The sequence below is a fragment of the Triticum aestivum genome, unplaced genomic scaffold (genome assembly GCF_018294505.1).
Source record: "Triticum aestivum cultivar Chinese Spring unplaced genomic scaffold, IWGSC CS RefSeq v2.1 scaffold70801, whole genome shotgun sequence".
Taxonomy (NCBI): domain Eukaryota; kingdom Viridiplantae; phylum Streptophyta; class Magnoliopsida; order Poales; family Poaceae; genus Triticum; species Triticum aestivum.
Genome location: NW_025268902.1, coordinates 1 through 1,443, shown reverse-complemented (window position 1 = coordinate 1,443; position 1,443 = coordinate 1). Strand labels below are relative to the sequence as shown.

General features: G+C 51.5%; 1 pseudogene; it reads right to left on the bottom strand.

Moving 5' to 3' along the window:
• Nucleotides 1-572: 572 nt before the first annotated feature.
• LOC123178095 (citrate-binding protein-like) lies at nt 573-1,323 on the bottom strand (annotated as a pseudogene).
• Nucleotides 1,324-1,443: the final 120 nt, after the last annotated feature.

Below are 1,443 nucleotides of genomic sequence, written 5' to 3'. Positions count from 1 at the left end.
AGATGTAGGATGTTGTCAATGGTTCTGTCGGGGTCTATGGAGCTGTTAGCGTTCCCTTACATGCTAGTTGGATCTCCGCAAGGCTTGCTGGTGTCTCGTCGGGATGGATTGCACTCAGTGGAGGGCTCCATTGTCTTCAAGCAGGCCTTGTTCTTCAGTTTCTTCATCTTTGCTTGTAGATGACAGGAAGCCTATTACCTGCTTGCACAGCACTATGTATCCTTTTAGCTGTTTCTTTGTTCTGTCTTTGTAAGTTAGCGGTTGATGTAATCCTGGCCGGTTGATGGCTTTGTTAATTCAAAGCCGGGCTCTTCTTGAGCCTTCGTTTAAAAAAAAATTGGTACCGGTGCTTCGAAGGCTCGGAGCTTGGCCATGAGGCTTCTTCTTCGTTTTTGTCGATCTGCCGTTGTTGGCATTTGTTTCTCTTGTATTTTCTCTTTCTTTTTTCTTTTGGGCGTGACTGCGCTTCTTCCGCCCCAACACATATCGTTGGATGTATCGGTTGGTTGCTTTTTATACAAATCGGGGGGAAACCTTTTCGGTAAATCTTGTAGGTTGATTTCTAACATTTTTCAGTAGGGAGTCTTGGTGTAGACCTTGAGATCCCTCCACCGCGACTCCATGTAGTGCGAGGGGTTCGTCTGCGTGTACACCCCAAACTTGAAGTAGTGGAAGTCGCTGCCGTAGCCCGGCACGATCAGCGTCTCGTCGCCGTCGATGAACACGGTGAGGGCCGACGCTTGGATGTTGTGGACCAAGTTGAGCCTGAACCACCAGTCGTAGATGTGTCTGTCGACCACCTTGGTCTCATCATTGTAGTACACGAGCCGTCCGCCGTAGACGTGCATCATCAGTGTCGTGTTCCGCGGCGACCTGCCAGGCCGAACACCAGCATCACGGATACCCCGGTTGTACCCCTCGAACTGCCACACCCCAGAGCTGTACGTTATCTGCTCCACCCCGGAATTGGAAACCAAAATCGGCAGGTCAAACTAACAAAACTCCATGGCTGTGATTAATCTGTCAGAAATCATTGTGAGACACTGATGCGACTTACGTTGAGCAGGATCTCCAGCGCAGCTTGGTGGGGCTGCTGGCGTGGAAGGGCTTGTCGTCGCAGTAGACCCAGAGCCGCTGCACGTCGTCGGCGCAGAGCTTGTTGCGCTGCTCCTGCGGCAGGTCGTACGGCTTGTGGAGCTTGAACCGGTCCTCCGTGATCTCGACGGCGGTGAAGCCGGCCGTTGGGTCGGCGCCGGCGGCCGGGCTGCACGAGTGCCACAGCGTTGAGAGCATGACCAAGGCTGTTAGAGTTGTGTCGAATATTATATACAAGGTAGATTACAGTTCGACTTGTAGTTGTATTATGTTTAGATAGGATATGGAGTCGTGTCCTAGTAGGACGCTTGTATTCTAGGCCTCTCATATATAGTGAGGCTAGACACA